Genomic DNA, 6,000 nt, shown 5'->3' on the forward strand with positions numbered 1-6,000 from the left:
GTTACTACAATGTATTTTTTTTCGGATCCAAGCTAGCTCCTCTCTTTGATAATTTGGAAGATCAAAGTATGAGTATTTTTTGTTTAAGGGAGTCCTAAATACTATGAAGTTATTTTTTATATTAATTTTTTTTTTTTTTTTAAATTAAACTGTAATTAATAATCTCATTTAAAGTTTTATGATTTCTAAATAAAGCATTTTATTACTTTGATGTTGGTATTATATGTACAGATTGAGTGTTAAGTATTTGATGCTCACCTTGAGGCACTTATAAATTCAATATTTTATAAATTATACTTGAGCTAATGCATTGGGTTGTCCGATAATTTCTTGCCGTTTTATTTTTATTTTTTATAACTTTATTTTTTAGCATAAAATAACAACAATTTAATCAATAGTGTATTCTCCATTGTTGGTTATGACTTGCTATCAACATTTAACAAGTTTTTTGATTCCTCTTTGGAAGATATCGTGCGGCCTCGGTTCGAAAAATTTGTCTAACCACACTCATCATTCAATGTCATTAACAAAACACTGCGCAAAGCGTTCAAAGAAATTGGAAAAGCGTTCAAAGAAAGTGGAAATCTGATGATGCTAAGTCTGGAGAGTATGGAAGATGTGGCAGCACTTCCGACCAAACTTTTGAATTGCCTCCTTGGTCATAATGGCAATGTGCGACAGGTATTGTCGTGTTGCAGAAGACCACCATACAGTCTATAAGGTGCTTGATGGCATTGTTTAATTGTTGCATTTGTTGAACATAAAGTTCTGCATTGACTGTTTGGTTGCAATCAAGAAATTACCAGTGGATAATGCCTTCCCAGTCCCACCATACACACAGCATTATCTTCTGTAGATGATGATCTTGCTTCTCTTGCGGGGTCCCTTGATTTTTTAGGCTTAACCATTTTTTTTGCTGCTTCATGATGACATAGAGACACCATTTATCGTCACCAGTGACGATGTGATAAAGAAATCTTTGCTTATGCCCATGAGTTGAAGGATAAGGAACAAGAAACTGGCAGCATTGGTGGATCATTGATTTTTATTGTTTTTGCTCAATACATCTGGCACCCTTGCTCTGAATTTTTGAACCTGTCCCATTAAGTGGAGATGTTCTGCTACTGTTGATTTATTGGATCCCATACGCTCTGCCAGTTCTTTGGTTGTTTGACATGCGTCTGTGTGAAAAAAAACAAACTCAAACGCTCTTCATCAAACTCAATTGGTTGCCCTGAACGAGATGTGTCCTTGAGGTCGAAATCGCCACTTTTGAACTTGGCAAACCACTATCGAGCAGTTCTTTCAGCTACAGCGCCCTCTCAGAAAATGGCACACATTTCTCTAGCAGCTTCCATGGCTTTGCCACCTTGGCCTTATGTAAAAAGAAAGTGGAGCCGAAAATGCTCATTTTTGTCTACTTGACAATTAAATTACTCTGAAAATAAAAAAAAAGGAATACGAAAAAAACAACCAAATAGGCTATCTTGTAGCGCAAAAAATTCTCTTTTGAATAACACAAAACATTATACTAAAACATTTGTTTTTATCGCAAATTTTTTGATTTGAAATAACGACAAAAATTTATTGGACAACCTAATACATAAAGATGTTTTTGTATACATTCAAAAAAGTGCTTGTATTTTTTTAAAAATTAATTTTGATCAAATTGTTTTTTTGTAATATGTCATGTAGTTTATGTTGCTGCATACGATACTTTAAATGTTACTTTAAAACATTAGAGAATATAACACTTTTAAATAAAAATTTAGATGATAAGAATTTTGAAGTGAAACTATACAGGATGAGAAACAGGAGGAGCATTTATGATGGGATACGAACAAGAAAAAAAGGGCAGCAGTTTGGGAAAAAAATCTAACCTTAGTTCTCCAAGAAGTGTGTAAACATACTAAGTTTGAGGTGATGTGCTGCTTTGTTCACACTTTGCAGCTAGCTAATTTTGATGCTGTAAAAGAATTATACACAACTTTTAGCAAAGGTCCGGTATGTTGTGAAGAAACTAAGAAATTCATAATATATTTCTAGCTAATGTTTATGTTGATACTAGTTGTAGAATATTGTTAGAAGAGAGTCAGATATATGAGCAAAACAAGCCTTAAAAGTAATCTGCTGCGAATCAGGCTATTTGTCAGTGGATGTATGTACTGAAGCCCCCGTCAGCAGGATATTTCAGTATGATTTCAGACTGCTCACCTAAACCTGCAGTAATATATATATATATATATATATATATATATATATATATATATATATATATATATATATATATATATATATATATATATATATATATATATAGATATATATATATATATATATATATATATAATTATATTTGGATGAATAAAAACAACTGATTAGCGGGGCTTTAAGTTTCATGCCCGAAGGCAATCATCAGCCGTTAATACAAATAAAAAACGTAAACAAACCGTTACAAAAACGTAAAAAATTACTGTAGAATGACATCTGACGTTATAAACAAATCTACGTAAAAAACAAATCAAAAAACAAAAAACAAAAAACAAAAAGCCGTTATAGTTTACTAGTCCCCTGTGTCAAATAAAGATAATAGGAATTTTTTTGAATGTCGACACTGAGATACGATTTCGTTTTTTTTTATTCAGTAGGTTTTTTCCATTATGCGATAAAATTACATATTTTTCGTAGAGACAAAGGTGGCATATTTTTGTTGCTAGATTATAAGGTTTACAACGTTTGACAATTTTCCATTCTATAATGGGCTTTATGTTTTGGTCTTTTAAGCTCCATATTTCCTTAGATAGTTCTGTGTCATTTTTATATTTAACTGATGCAAATGATTTGAGATGGTTTGCGTATCTTAGTTTAAATGGTGTATTACTAATGCCAAAATATACTTTTTTATTAATTACTAATCAGTTGTTTTTATTCATCCAAATATAATTATATATAGCTCTATTATTCAGTAATATTGAGCACTGTAACACGTACAAGAGACTTCGTATTATTACATCAAAATACTTAACCTCGAATATATTCTATATATCGATATCTATACAAATATATATATATATATATATATTCACAGCCCTCGGAATTAGGAATAATGAGGGCAGCAATAATTTGCCCACCTTAATCATTAAGAGGTTGGCATCAGGGCGCAAATTCACAACAGTTTTGTAAGCCCAAAATTTGTGTAAAGTTTGTGTAAGTTTTGCCAAAGTTCAAAGTTACACAAAGTCATATTCACAAACCCTGTGTAACCAAAAACTTAGGAAATTCTTGAGTTTTATGTAAGTTATTACTTACGCAAAAAAATCTAAAAAATGGTATTCACACCATTTTCCTAAAAAGTGCTCAGCTAACTTTATGCAAGAAAAGTTACGTCTGCTATTTTCTGACTTAAGTTTGGCGTAACTTTAAATCATCTAATAATATTAAAAAATGGTGTTTGTATTATTGTAAAAGGTTTCAGATTTTGTTTATTATTGCTAATAAAATATAATTTGATATTAATTTTATACTGCTATACGTTAAGTTATTTATTTAAATATACTTTTTTTTTAACAACTACAATAATAGCAATATATTTACCAAAAATATAGATGTAGTACTTAGACTTGTTTTATAAAACTTGTTTTCACCTTAAATTTAAGTTTAAAAAAAAATACATACAATCTATATAATTGATGGTTCAGTCTCTCATAGCCTAGCTAAAACAAGGAGAGGGACCATAGTATGAATATATCATATAGTTTTGTAATATGCCAATTAAATAAGTTAAGTTAACTTAATAACTAGTTATTGTCACACTTCAAAACTATATGAATTAAGTTGAGTAACGGTTGCGTATAATATATGTAAGATATAAGGTAATTTTTAAACATTTTTTCAGGATTGTTAATTTTTTTTTGTTATTAAGGAAAATAAACTAATTTACTAACTATTTATACCAATTGATTTAACACTTTTCAAAATGATTTATAATGGTTCAACACTTTTCAGTAGGATAAAATACTATAATCCATATTATATTAACTTATGGTTTTAACTATACTATCTATACTATACAAAAATATATACAATAATATTCTTGAAGTATATACTTTAACTTGCATAACTAGCAGAAATAGAGAGTCTCTCTCTCACTCTCTCTCTGTATGAGACAGGAAATATTTGTTCTAATATAGATACAATATTCACAAAAGTATGTCATTAATTAATTAGTTTTTCAAATATCAATTTTTTTTTAAATTTATAAATGAGAACACAGGTCTTGTTAATAAGCGTTACGCAGCTCGCATTTTGCTTGCGAAAAGGCGATTTGCCTACGCGTTCAGCAGTTTTGCGCTACGCAAAAACTTATATCTTTTAGAATATTTAAATTATCTTTTGATTATCGTTAACGAGAGGTTTATTCAGAAGAAATAAAGTTGTAAGTAAAAGCATTTAACCGCAATTGTAAAGTAATAGATTTTTTTGTTAAAGAAACAGTTTGTTTCATAATTTTTTTTTTATCGTTAAAATTAAGTTAAAAAAAATAAAGTGTTTAAGTTTTATCCTAAGGAATTAAATATATCAATTCCTTTTAAATATAAAAATTAATTTTAGTCATATTAGTTTAAAAAATGCACGATTTATTTTGATGAAAAATTTTATAATTAACATGTTTTGTTTATTATTAATTCAATAACGTGAAGTTTTAATGACGTTCATTTAATTTATGAAAATAAATTATGATCACAAATATGTTATCGGTAACTGATAAATAACAAAAAAAAACTCTATTGTTTAAAAACATTATTAAAAAGAGTTCACAAATTAAATAAGAAAAATTTATTAACAATTGATAAAATAACCAAAAACCAAATGTAAAATCCTAAGAAAATAAACAAATATTTTACGTTTCATGAAAAAAATATTTTTTTCAAAATAAAATTTAGTTTATATTTGAAAAAAATAATAAAAATGATTTTTTTAATAAGAACTTAGATTTTATTTGTAACTTTTGTTATAGCGAGAAAAAAAAAACTTTTTGTATGATTTTTAACGCGTTAATAAAATAACTTTAATTACAATGCGGTACTTGTAAAGACGCTAGTGACGCAATATAACTTCTAACGGTGCAAAATAAATTTGCTGAGTTGAGTTACTTAAAAATGCGTTACGCGTTTTCGCTACGCAGCGAAATCTCGTAACAAGGCCTGAGAACAGGGCTAATTCAAAATACAATAATGCTAAAATTATCTCTGAGTAATCAGGCTATTGAAGTAGCAAAGTATCCTAACCTAAATATTAAACTTTGAATAATGATGCTATGTTTTTCAATGATTTCAATTATCCAGAGGTATTAACAATATTAAGGTTATTTTGAATAATAATGCTCTGTTGTTAATTATTTCAAATACCAAGAGATATTTTTAATATCTATAGATAATTTAAATTAATAAAAAAGAGCTTTGTTTTTTAAAGCCTAATTTTTTGGTAAATAATATTGTATTTACAAATAATAAACATTTTCTTTGATTTTCTATTTCTATGTAAAATCTCATTGCTGTAGTTTGTTATTGCAAAGAGAAGGAATTCTATGAAAAATTCCTTGATACACCAGTTAGTCCAAATGAAGTGATAGTGCTTTTCACAATTCGTTAGATTTATTATCTATTGCTGTCGAAAATAGTATTACAATTCTTGAGATGACAGCACATTGTTCACACTGGTTGTAGCTATTAGATTGTATTGTATTTGGTGGTTTGAAAACTAACTACAATACTTGCTCTTGTGATTTAATCAATACTTGCTCTGTCAATAAGTCAAACTTTTCTATGCTGCACGTGCCTAATTTACAGAATTAACTTTACTCTATCCATCAAATATAAGAATCATGTTTTATTTGTTTAAAGTGGAACCATAAATTTTCAATCTGAAATATCCCTGAAAAAAGTTAATAAAAAACAAATGGATTTTAATTCAAACTCAACTTTTGTTAATTATGTCAAT

The 6,000-nt window shown here is 28.1% G+C and overlaps 1 protein-coding gene across 1 annotated transcript in view; it reads left to right on the forward strand.

Annotated features, from left to right (window-relative positions):
- The window catches only part of LOC100209442 (transcriptional adapter 2-beta), a 56,132-nt gene that overhangs the window by 18,926 nt on the left and 31,206 nt on the right, over positions 1-6,000 (forward strand). The window lies entirely within an intron of this gene.

This window comes from Hydra vulgaris, chromosome 09, assembly GCF_038396675.1.
Source record: "Hydra vulgaris chromosome 09, alternate assembly HydraT2T_AEP".
NCBI classification, from domain to species: Eukaryota; Metazoa; Cnidaria; class Hydrozoa; order Anthoathecata; family Hydridae; genus Hydra; species Hydra vulgaris.